General features: G+C 35.2%; 1 pseudogene; it reads left to right on the plus strand.

Annotated features, from left to right (window-relative positions):
* Positions 1-11,827: 11,827 nt before the first annotated feature.
* LOC126959278 (40S ribosomal protein S15-like) lies at positions 11,828-12,886 on the plus strand (annotated as a pseudogene).
* The last annotated feature ends 210 nt before the right edge of the window (positions 12,887-13,096 follow it).

Raw genomic sequence — 13,096 nt, forward strand, 5'->3', positions numbered from 1 at the left:
AGAACCCAGAAATAAATCTATGCATCTACAACCAACTCATGTTTGACAAAGATGCCAACAACATACACTGGGGAAAGGAGACGTTCAATAAATGTGCTGAGAAAACTGGATATTCATATGCAGAAGAATGAAATGAAATCCCTACCTCTCGCCATATACAAAAAGCAAATAAAAATGGATTGACGACTTGGATGTTACACCTGATACTAAAATAATTAGAAGAAAACAAGGGAAAACGCTTTAGGACATTGTCCTGGGCAAAGATTTCTTGAGTAAGACCTTAAAAGTACAGGTAACCCAAGCAAACATAGACACATGGGATTAAATCAAGCTAAAAGGCTTTTGCATGACAAAGGAAGCAATCAATGAAGACACAACCTACAGAATGGGATAACATATTTGAAAACTATTCATCTGACAAGGGATTAATAATTAGAATATATAAGAAACTCAATAGCAAAAAACAAAATAATTTTATTTAAAATGGGCAATAGATCTGAATAACCATTTCTCAAAAGACACAAATGGCCAAGAGATATTTGAAAAATTTTCAACACTACTAATCATAAGTGAAATGCAAATCAAAATCATAATAATATACCATCTCACCCCAGTTAAAATGGCTGTACAAAATACATAGAAAATAATAAATGCTAGAGAGGATGTAGCAAAAGGGGAATGCTTGTACACTGCTGGTGGGAATATAAATAGCACATCCACTATGGAAAACAGTATAGAAATTCCTCAAAAAACTAAAAACAGAACTATCATATGATGCAGCAAACCCACTGCTGGGTATATATCCAAAGGAAAGGAAATCAGTATATCAAAGCGACAGCTGTTTATTGCAGCATTATTCACAATACCCAAGATATGGAATCAACCTGAGTGTCCATCAAAGAATGAATGGATAAAGAAAATGTGGTACACAATGTAGTATACAAAATGAAATATTAGTCAACCATAAAATGTAAACTTCTGTCTTCACAGCAACATGGATGGAATTGGAGGACGTTAAGTTAAATAAACCAAGCAGAGAAAGACAAATATTGCATGTTCTCACATACATGTCGGAGCTAAAAAAAAAAAAAACTGATCTCATAGAAGTAGTGAATGTATTAGTGGTTAACAGAGGCTGAGACTAAAAGGAATAATATCTAGCATTGATGGCACAGTAGAGTGACAATATTTAACAATAATATATTGTATATTTCAAAATAACTAGAAGAAAATATTTGAAATATTCACTGCACAAAGAAACGGTGAGTCTTTGAGGTAATGGATATCACAATTATCCAGATTTGATCACTACACATTGTATGTCTGTATCACGATATTATATGTACCCCCTAAATATGTACAATGACTATGCATCCATAAAATTTAAAATAAACACCCACAATAATAACAAAAATTTACATGAGACAATTAAAAGTGAGTAAAAGATCTGAATAGACATTTCACCAAAGAAGATATACATAAGGTTAATAAGCACATAAAAATGTTCAACATCATTAGTCATTAAGGAAAGGCAAGTTAAAATCATAATGAGATACAACTTCACACTCACAAGAATGGCTATAATAACTTAAAAAACCAATAGCAAGTATTGATGAGTGTGCAGAGAACCTGGAAGCCATGTACATTGCTCATGGGAAGATAGAACAGTTCAAACACTTTGAAAAATAATTTAAGAGTTTCTTAAAATGTTAAGCATAGGATTACCTTATAAGCCCCCAACTCCACTCCTAGATATCTAACGAAGAGAAACAAAAGCATGCCTGCATAAACATTTGTACTAAAAATCATTGACTTACACACTTAAAACAGATAAATTTTACTGTGTATAAATTACACCTCAATAAAGTTGGTTTATAAAAATAAGCAGAGACATGGAAAATATAAAAAAAACACTAAATTTAATTAAGGGCTGATTAGATATCACAGACAAAATGATTGGTAGACTGGAAGACACAGTCATAGATACAATATAAAACGAATTAAAGAGAATGAATTTTAAAAATTAAGATAATATCAATGAGCTAAAAGACAACTTAAAACACCTTTCTATGTGTAATTGGAGTTCCCAGAAGAGAAGTGAAAATTATAAACCTACAGTTTCAAAAATGAACCTCAAACACAAGAAACATGAAGAAAACCACACCAAGACACATCATAATAAAATTGTTCAAAACTAGTGATAAAGAGAAAATCTTAAAGCAGCCAGAGGGAAAAAAGGCACCTTACATAGAGAACAAGATAAGAATGACAACATCCATTTTTCATCAAGAAACAATGTAAAAGAAGACAGTCCTTAAAATTCCAGAACTAGCAAAAATATTTTTCAAAACAAACATAAAGACTTTCAGATACGCATGAATCAAAGAAATCACCACCAACAGACCCACCTTACAAATGAAGTTCTCCAGAAAGAGGAAAATGAAATAAGGTGAATATATGGATCCATACAAGGAATAAAGAACATCTGAAATGACAACTATAAGGGTAAATATATATTTTTATATTTAAATATTTTTAAAAATCGACAACTTAAAAATTCACAATGTGTTTGATGGTTTATAGCGTAAATAAGTAGAATATATGACAATAACATAAAGGCTAAAAAATACAAGTATAGTATTGTAAAGTTCTTATTCTACATGTGAAGTGATATAATAACACTTGAAGATAGACTGAGATTTAAATAAGTACACTATTACCTGCAAAATACTAAAAGAGTTATAATTAATGAAGAAAGGAAATAGAATTGAGAAATTAAAACATGTTCAATTAACTAATAACAGAGTAAAAGGACAAATAGAAAAATGCAAAAAAGATACTTAAATATAACAATAATCACATTAAATGTAAATTGTCTAAAAACCCAGTTATAAGGCAGAGATTGTCAGAGTGGATAACTAAAAAAGACCCAATTACAGGCTACTTACAAGAAACCCAGTTTACATAGAGACAGAAATAAGGTAAAATTAGGGGATGGAAAAGGATGAGCCTTGCTAACATTAATTAATTCAAGAAAAGTTGAAGTGGCTATATTAATATTAGATAAAGTAGATTTCAGAGCAAAGGATACTACTTTAATGGCAATTTTGTGCCATTAAATTTAATAATTTACATGAAATGAACCAATTTCTTGAAAGACTAAATTTCTTGAAAATACTAAAGTCAATTCAAGAACTGAGTAGCTTTACATCTATTAAAGCAAGGTTCCTCAAACTTGGCATTATTGATATTTGCACCAAATATTTATTTATTATAGGGCTATCTTATACATTGTAGACTGTTTAGCAACATTCCTGGTCTCTATTTACTAGACGCTTACAGCAATTCCTTCTTTGTGGTGACAACCAAAAAATGTCCACAGACATTGCAAAATGTTCTCCAAGGAGTCAAAATGGCCCTGGATTAGAAACATTATATTTAAAAAACCAAAATTGTAGCTTCAACCCTTCCCACAAAAGTTGCAGGTCCAGATGTCTTCATGGTTGATGTTTATCAAATGTTCAAGAATGAAATTAGACTAATTCTATCTGAAAAACCTTTTTTAGAAAATTAAAAGAGAGGGAATATTTCTCAACTAATTATATGAAGCCACAATTATCTTGATAACCATAACTGTAAATAAATGACTAGAAAAAGACTACATATCAATATCTCTCATTTTGCATAAATGCAAAAGTTCTGAATAACATTTTAGAAAATTGAATCCAGCGATACGTAAAAGAAATAACATATAGGGATCAAATGGGGTTAATTTAGTAACTTAAGGTTGGTTGAACAAATTAAAATCAATCAATGTAATTCACCACATTAAGAAATCTTTAAAAATCATATGATAACCTCAATCTCAGAAAAGCATTTCACGAAATCCAATATGCACAATAAAAACCTTCAGAAAGCCAGAATTGGAACGTATCAACCTAATCAAAAGCATCCCTGATAAACCTAACATTAGCATTAGACTTAATGCTTTCAGAAACCAGACAGAGATGTCTGTTGTCACTACATCTATTCATGATTATACTGCAATTTCTAGCTAATGTAATAAAGCAAGAAAAAACATCACAGTATACAGACTGAAAAGAAACAGTATTATTTTTATTCACAGATGTCATCACATCTATACAGAAAATCTGATAAAATCTACAAAAAGATGCTAGAACTAATAAATGTACTTCACAAGGTGACAGATAAAAAATAATTGTACAAATATTAGTCGTATTTTTATTAGCAATAAATAATTGAAAAAATGAAAAATTTAAAATAATGTTGCCAAGAGCATAAACAATATAAAATACCTAAGAATAAATCTGACAAAAGATTGTGTAAGGCTGTACACTGTAAAATACAAATCAATGCTCAGAGAAACTTTAAAAAAAAAACATATAGAACAATATATCTTGTTATGGGTTGGAAGATTCATTAGTGTTAAAATGTTGATTCTCTTCATATACCAAATGATCCAGTCATTTATTCCTAGGCATTTACCCAAAAGAAAAGATACATAAAGCTATATAGAAACTTATACATGAATGCTCATAGCAGCTTTATTTGTAATAGCCTTAACTGGACACAACTCAAATGTCCATCAAAAAGTGAATGCATAAAGGAATTGTGATATATCCATACAATGGAATCCTACTCAGCAATGAAAACGTAACAAACTACTGTTACACATAATGACACAGATGAGTGAAAGAAGCCAAAAAGAATGTATACCCTTTATTTCTTAACACTAGTTATTGTATTTTCTATTTTCTAAAAATATATTTTTAATAGAGTCCAGTTATCTAAAACATCTCCAATCTTATTTATTTTCTTGAGCATATTAACACAGTTAAAGTAATTGATAGCTACAAGACAGAATCATCTATTGTTCTGTTTCTATTTTCTGATTTTTCTCTTCAGCCTGTTCCCCTGTGGGCCCCATAATTTTTATTTGAAAGTCAAATATTTGGTTTGAAAAACTGTGGAGGATCTGTGTGATGTACTCAACCTCAAGAGAAGATTTAACCTATCCTCTGACATGTCAAAACAGTAGGAGCGGATCACCTCAATCCAATGAGGTTTTGACTCTGCTAAATTTAAGACTTTGTAAAGGCTCTGCCTACCTCTGGGTCTCCTTCAATACTAAGATGTAGCTTTTCAGGAGTCCCCTTAAGAACCTTGGATATTTAGCAGAGTACCTCCTTCCTAATGCATAAATTCAATATCAAATTTTGTGTCATTATGAGACTACCAAAAGTTCTGAACTTTTCAGGTTGTTTTTCTATGGGGTTTAACAATTGGCAAGTGCCTGAAAGAGAAAACTAGTCCTAGTGTCAGAATCATTTCCCCATGTTTCCTTTCCCTCTGGAATCTTGCTCTCTCAAATACTGATTACTTTGGGAGGTCCAGACTTCAGTGTTTGCCTCTCAGAGCCCTATGAGATTTCTAAAAGCTCCGCTGTCTTCTCTGCCTCTTAGTGGCTGTACTCTGTTCAGCTTCTAAGCATTTTGCCGCATCAGGCTGAAGACTCAGCAAATACCTTCAGTAGAAATAGAAACTCAGAATGTTGGGTTCACCTCTATGAGTCTCTTTGATTGTATAATATATACAGAGACATGTTTTAGAGGGGCTCAGAGTGAAACCAAGTAGCAGATATCACTTGCCAAATTACATGCCAAAAGAGTAATAAATGCTATAACATGAGTATAACAGGAGTTAAAAGAAATTAAAGGTTTCTATCTCAGGTGGAGTAGGTTTTTATTCCTTATAACTAAAATCATTTTTATTAGAATTTGACATTATTGAGGGATATGAAGTAACACTAGTACCTAACTGCTTGTGGGGAAAGAAGAATGAGAAATGGTTGAAAAAAAAGGCCCACATTTCAAGCGTTTGTAATCAGTAAAGTGGAAAGTATACAGAATGGGAAAGAAGAAGCCAGGTGTGATTTCTCACTCTACTAACTTTCAATATATGGCTGTGGCTCTCCAGGGGAGATTGTATTAGTCTGTTCAGGCTGCCATAACAAAATGCCACAGACTGGGGGATTAAATTACTGGTATTTATTTACTTGCACTTCTGGAGGCTAGACATCCATGATCAAGGTGCCTAGTGATTTGGTCCATGGTGACAGCTCTCTTTATGGTTTGTAGAGAGACATCCTCTTGTTGTGATCTCACATATCCTTTCTTCTAAGAACATGGTGGAGGGAGAGGACAGAGGAGAGAGTCAAAGAGGGAGGGAGGGAAGCAGGGAAAGAAATAGAGAAGGGAGAGAGAGAAGGGAGAGAGAGAAGAGGGAGAGAGAAGAGGGAGAGAGAGTCAGGTAACTTTTCCTCTTATAAGAAGATAAGCCTTGTTGGATTAGAGCTGGACCTTTATGACCTCACTTAACATTCATTACCTCCTTCCTTTTAGGCTCTATCTCCAAATGAAGTCACATTGGAGGATAGAGCTTTAACATAGTAATTTTAGGAGAACACAATCTAGTCCATGGCAGAAATGCACTAGCTCTCTTGCACTTAAAGTTATACTACTTTCTCTCCTCCTGTTCTAGACATAATATTTCTTCTACTAAACAACCCATATCTAAGACCATTTTTGATAATTCCAGGAAAAACTATATTTCCCTTTATTCATGTTGAATATTTTCTCGTCTAGAAAACAAGAAAGAAAAAGTCACTTTAAAGAAATTATATTAGTATGGCAGTCTAGTATAAAGCTATACCCTAGCATTACTTGGCAAAAACTTTTTCCAAATTCTAAAATTTTCCTTTTTGATAACATCTTTTCATTTGCCACTTCCACTAGCAATACCATAATTTTTGCTCTTTATAACAAGCAATTCATGTAGACAGAACTAAATCATATGAACATTACATTCTGCAAGGGTGCACTTCATAGTGTTGACAATGCTGAGAACTGGTCATTTGATCTCCACATTAATCTAGGAGCACTAGGTCTTTCCCCAACTCCAGAAGGTGCTTCTTCTTGGCACTACTGTTTTTCTCATCTAAGGCTTCTTAAGAGTCTGGGTCTTCCACAGCTAATGGGTTTACTATGGCAGTCCTGCCTCCATTTCTCTTAATCACCATCAGAAAATTCAAGTCATAATCCACCAGATAATGAGATCCCCCTTCTGTGTTAGAGTGTAGGAGGGAAAAAGACAGGTGTATTGGTCCATTTTCACACTGCTGATAAAGACATACCTGAGACTGGGCAATTTACAAAAGAAAGAGGTTTAATTGGACTTACAGTTCCATGTGACTGGAGAAGCCTCACAATCATGGCAGAAGGCAAGAAGTAGCAACTCCCATCTTACATGGATGGCAGCAGGCAAAGAGAGAGCTTGTGCAGGGAGACTCCCGTTTTTCAAAACCATCAGATCTCATGAGACTTATTCACTGTTATGAGAACAGTATTGGAAAGACCTGCCCCCATGATTCAATTAATTCCCACCGGGTCCCTCCCACAACATGTGGGAATTCAAGACGAAATTTGGGTGGGGACATAGCCAATCCATATCATTAGGGATGAATCCATCATTTCCTTGCTACTGTGCCCTTCTCCAAGATACTAAAAACAAAACAAAAAGCACAAAGGACAAGGCTGTAATAAATTTTATAACTAGAAATTGGACCCAACTCACCCATGGATGATGGAAGTCACCCAGAAACATAATCTTTCACAAAGCAAAGGGCACCCCAGATGCTTTTCCCCATCTAAACCTCCCTCAGATTCTCAGGCAGAGCTCTAGACACTCCCTTTTTCACACCTGTCATTGTGAATGATGAGTCTCCCACCACACAGCAATTACCACCCTTTGTCTCAGGAAAGTGTTTTATTTCTTAAATCTTTTAAACCTGTGTGGGAGGGTTCTTGGTTTTTTTTTTTTTTTCCTATGCTTGACAATTGGAGGTAGGTTACCTTTCAAATCTTAAAAAAAAAAATTTTCAGGATCATAGTTTAAACTCATGTTGAAGGAAAAAAATAAAACAAAATAATTTTGCCTGTTAATGGCAGGTTACCAAAAACTCTTGCCCTTGGAGTTCATGGGTACTGATCATCTTTTGAAAAGCATTTGGCTTCTTCAGTTTTCCACCAGGGCACTTACAATGCGAAACACAAAAACTGCTCTGGCTTATGAAGGCTGCTTTGTCATCCTTGGGATTGTGTCAAATTAAAGTCTTTCTACTCACTGTCTCCCCCATCCCCACTCCGTGGAGTGGAGGGCAGTGATTGTAATCATCTGCTACATTTTTATAGTTATACCTTACCTATTAAATTACATATCTAATTACATCACATTTACCAACACAAGATTTTATAAAAATTTAACCTAAGGCCAAAAAAGAGAACTTACATACTTTATCCTGCACAGACTCAAGCATATCTGCATCAGCAACTCCACAGGCAACCTGGTCCCTCCTCACCAAGTGTTATTTGGGTCTCCCTTCTCCAGGAACAATTTCCTGAAACTTCTCTACACGTTGCACTAGACTGCGTTCTACCAGTGTGCTGGAATGCTGTTTTTGCATCGCACCCCACTTATTACTAGGATTACAGATTTCACATCTACCATTAGTCTTTCACTCTAAGCAGGGTCTTTGCCCTCCTCCAGTATGTCTTTGGAAGGCCATCGTGTTCTTTACTATGAACCTCAGGAAAGCTTCTCTGTACCTGAGCTCCCTGTCTGTGTTCATTCTGTTGGCCCATGCTGTTTGCTCTTGGTATCTTTCTATGGTTTCTTTATGCATGTGAAAGTAAGTATCGATATACTCTTAATCTTCATCCTTTAATAGACTAGGTAGTACATAATACGAAAGATTTCCACCCTGCTTTTTCCACCTAATAATACATCTTGGAGACATAAGTGCCCATTTTTGCTTGGAAACTAAATTAAAAAAAATATATATCAGAATCTCTACTTGTGCAGTGCCATGGCTCCTGGTAAACACCATAAAACGCTGTTTCCATTTGCTTTACTTTCAATCACTGTGTGTCTCCTAGAATTTGAGTTATAATTATTTTTAATTAAATGTGTGAAATTTTAAATGACTTAAATATAATATAACAAAATTTAAGAACAGAAATATAACCTCATCTAGACATAAGTAGTGATAAAGGAGAAAGAGGCTCAAGGAAATTTCAAGTTAAATCTCCCTCGTTTATTGCTACTGAAAATTAAAATCTAAAATTCAAAAATCTAAGTTTGTTACTTTTTCCCCAGAAATAAACACTTTGCCAGAATATAAATGTTCTAATTCACTTGTTGAGAATTTTTGTATGAAAAAGAAATGTGGTTGGGATATGAAATACTTGGCTTTATTAGATATGCATGGCAGTTATACATTGGAAATACTAGTTCATTCTTTTCCTTAGAAAAATAAAACAGAAGCCTGTTTTTCTGATCAGGAGAGTATGGTTTCTCACTAGCCTTTTGATAACAAAATTATTGATTGAACTAGAAAACTAGGGTCAGAAAACTCAGTTTAATCTGGCAAAGTACTTAAAGCCAATATCAATGATGTTTTATATATCTTTACTTAGCTATAATAGTTAACTGCAACAGTTCATTTTCATTTAGAATCTCATGTTTAATATAAACATTTCAAAAACTGCCTTTCTTGTAATTTTAACAAACTACCTGAAAGTGCTCTGTTGGAAATAAAATATGTAAGAGGTTTGCTTTATTTTGTTTCTCATGCATTTCTGATTTTATGACATAACACTGTTATCTCCTGCCTCAGGGATACTACCTGGCCTCAGACATAGACTCCTTTAATTGTTTGAGAGACTTTGAGTAACATTTTACCCTGTAAGATATAGTCGAGTAGACATTTTTCAACCTCTCTTCATACATTCGGTGATTATGTGGTCTTACACAATGCATGGAACCTTCTTATTAAAGCACTATGAAACTGCCTGCTGACACACATGTCCTGATACCTTTTCTCCTAACAGAATTTGACTCTAAAGTCTCTTGGCTTCTGTTTTGCTGTCCTAGGCTTCTTTGAAAATAGACAATAACAACAAAACTTACACTTCCACCTGCCATCTGCTTGCTTTCTTATTAGTAACAAGCTGGAAACAAAATCAAATCTAAATTAGCTAGGATTTGGGGTAAGAAAAACTCTCAGTGAGAAAGTCATTCATGTATATATTCTATGTACAAAATAGGTTTCTCCATTTTACTTTGCTTAAAGTAGTGAAGTTCATTGTCTTCAAGCAATTCAAAAGAATAGCATTACAAACTCAGTCTTCTATTTAGCATAACAGAGAATTATGAATCATTTCCACTCAGTTGGTATATTTAATTTTCAAAAAATATTATAAAATGAAGTAACTATTAGTATAAAGATACTTTGAGATGACATTTGATTGCAGTACAAGGTAATTTATTTTACTAGAGTACCTTGAACTAATTGCATTTATTTTTTATACACGCGCCATTATAACAAACAATTCATCCTATTATAGTAATTTCACTTTTTCCCCCAAACTTGGGAGATATTCTGCATTTTCCTCTAAATTTTGGTAATGTTTCTTAATTATAAGGGAAATATTTCTTTGCCCTTACACCTCCCTTTTGGGAGAACGCTTTGATCTCTCTAGAAGTTTAATTGCATTTCATGGAATGGCTCCTCTTTGCAATTAGGTCTATACTTGTATGCTTCATGTGTTTTCTTTCATGTTTTTATTCAATCATTTCTGTGGCAAATTTTCTGTCTCACCCATGTTTCCTTTCATCTTAGTTTCTGGTAACAGTAACTTCTGAGTAGCCACATTCTTTCATCTGGTAAAGATAGGCTCTCTGATCATCCTTGAAGTATTTTGGCAAGTTTGTTTTCGATTACTTTAATTGTTCTTCCCTTATACAGATAGTTAATGAATAGTTCAAGTTAAGATATTGTCATATCTCTTGTTGGGTCCATTCTACTAGGAAAGTGATCATTACTGATAGGGTAAATATAGTCTTATGTTTCCCTGCTCATTAAATAAAATGGGCTAGTTAAACGGTAGTGGAATTATTTGGCTTACTTTTCTGAAAACAAGAAATAAATTTTTGATCATGGTAAGTGGCAGACATCTGTCCAGATTTATGTCCAAAGAGAGAACATTAAAGTTCTAGCCAAATCATAACCTGCTTCTTGGTTTTCTTTCTAAAATGTTCATTCTGCAGTCTCCCCAAAAACTCAGTATTAGCATTATAGGTCTCTGATACTAAGATAGCAAAGGGCCAGGTATCTTGAGCAAAAAAGAAAGCAGCCAAGTAAATGGAGTCCTGTACACACTGTTTTGTCTGTTATACAAGCAAATCAATTATATTTACAAAGTAAAGTCTAACATTTGGAAATGGGCCAAAAGTTTCATTAGCAACTCTGAATAAAGTTTTAATGGTCCCAAAGATTACCATTAATGTTGGAGAGTCAATTTGCATCTCAGTTTCTCCATCTATAAAGATAAAAACAAACAAAGAAACCCAGCCAAGGTTTCAGAGATGTGCATAAAAAGGGCTTTCCAAGTGTCTGAAATTATCTTATTTAGTAATGTTTTACACCAAATAAATGCTCAACCACTAAAGTACTCAACTCTAGCTAATTTATTCAGTTATTCTTTTATTTATTCACTTATCTCTTCAAAAATATTTGTTAAGCCAGAAATTATACTAAGAAATTATACTTAGCACTGTAGATATATAATTGAACAAGAAATACAAAGTCCAAGCTCTTGGTGTAGATTATATTCTACTTGAGGATTGAGGGAAACAAATGTAAAAGGGTATTTTGATAGTAACTGAGTGGCGGTGCTCTTTAGAGTAAATGGTCCGAGAAGTCCTCTTTAAGAGGGTAAAATTTGGGTCCATTTGAAGCAACAGAGAGTTGTCCAGGCAGAGGAGCATCAAGCAATAAACCCTGAAGGGGGAAAGAGCTTATTCTTATTCACCCCCCCCCCCCCCCCCCCCCCCCCCCCCCCCCCCCCCCCCCCCCCCCCCCCCCCCCCCCCCCCCCCCCCCCCCCCCCCCCCCCCCCCCCCCCCCCGTTTAAAAAAAAAAAGACGACGACGACCAAGACGGTTTAAGCGTAGTGAATGAGATCAGACAGTGGTATGAGATGAGGTTTTAGAGGTGCAAAGGGATGTATCATGTCCATCTTAGAAAATACAATAAAGACTTCAGGATTATTCTAACTACAATAGGACACTTCTGTAGAGTTAAGCACGGGTGTTATCATCTAATTTGATTGTCTGCTGTGTAGTAAATGAATTCTAGGAACACAGAACAGGAACAAAGGCAATGGGTAGACCTTCCGCAAGTTCACTTACCGCGTTGTGGACCTGGACCAGCTGCTGGACTTGTCCTACAAGCAACTTATGCAACTGTACAGTGCACTCCAGCAACAGCGGCCGAACCGGGGCCTCGGGCGGAAGCAGCACTCGCCGCTGAGGCGCCTGCGCAAGGCCAAGAAGGCGGTACCGCCCATGGAGAAGCCGGAAGTGGTGAAGACGCACCTGTAGTACATGATCATCCTGCCCGAGATGGTGGGCAGCATGGTGGGCGTCTACAACGGTAAGACCTTCAACCAGGTGGAGATCAAGCCAGAGATGATGGGCCACTACCTGGGCGAGTTCTCCATCCCCTACAACCCTGTGAAGCACGGCCGGCCCTGCATCGGTGCAACTCCTGCTTCATCCCCCTCAAATAGTGGCTCAGCTAATAAAGGCACATATATCTCAAAAAAACAAAACAAAACAAAACTTCTGAAAGATCAAGGAGATAAGAATTTTCCAAGGTAGAAGTTATTGTTGGTTTTGATCAAGCTGGTTTATAGGTGTGAATTGGGATGGAAACCTAAGGTGATAAGGAGTAGTTAGGAGAAGCAGGGGCACATTTTTATGCAGCTGCATCTCCACAGTTACTATTAAAGCTCATTAGCATTTTAAGAATTAATTCTTAACCTCGAGATTTTTAATTTGTTTGTTTTGGGTGCATTTATTTGTCAACTATTCCGTTTATTTTATGTGCAAAGCACTGTCCTAGACTCTTGGAATTTTTATTAATGAATAAGGCAAGCAAAGATCCTTGCCTTCAG

Source organism: Macaca thibetana, chromosome 7 (assembly GCF_024542745.1).
Source record: "Macaca thibetana thibetana isolate TM-01 chromosome 7, ASM2454274v1, whole genome shotgun sequence".
In the NCBI taxonomy this organism is placed as follows: Eukaryota; Metazoa; Chordata; class Mammalia; order Primates; family Cercopithecidae; genus Macaca; species Macaca thibetana.